Below are 491 nucleotides of genomic sequence, written 5' to 3' on the forward strand. Positions count from 1 at the left end.
ACAGCGCCCCCCCGGTCGCCCTCTACCTGCCAGGTAACGGCCGCGCCGTTGGGGTCGGCGGCACCCCCTGCGCTCGTGGCGCCAGTTCGTGGCACGAAGGGGTTTTGGACAGTGGTGCCTGGGCAGTCCTGCACCTGCGGGGTGGGACAGGAGCTGCCTGGAGCACGGGGAGAGTGAGCTGTGGGTAACTTGTCCCCCTTCTCTCCTCCTCCATCACCCTTTTGTCTCTGTCCTTTCCCTCCTTTCTCCTCTCCGGGGCGGCACCCCCTGCGCTCGTGGCGCCAGTTCGTGGCACGAAGGGGTTTTGGACAGTGGTGCCTGGGCAGTCCTGCACCTGCGGGGTGGGACAGGAGCTGCCTGGAGCACGGGGAGAGTGAGCTGTGGGTAACTTGTCCCCCTTCTCTCCTCCTCCATCACCCTTTTGTCTCTGTCCTTTCCCTCCTTTCTCCTCTCCGGGCTGCAGCTGTTCGGTGGCACAGTTTATGTGACAG

This window comes from Nestor notabilis, unplaced genomic scaffold (genome assembly GCF_000696875.1).
Source record: "Nestor notabilis isolate BGI_N333 unplaced genomic scaffold, ASM69687v1 scaffold22302, whole genome shotgun sequence".
Taxonomy (NCBI): domain Eukaryota; kingdom Metazoa; phylum Chordata; class Aves; order Psittaciformes; family Psittacidae; genus Nestor; species Nestor notabilis.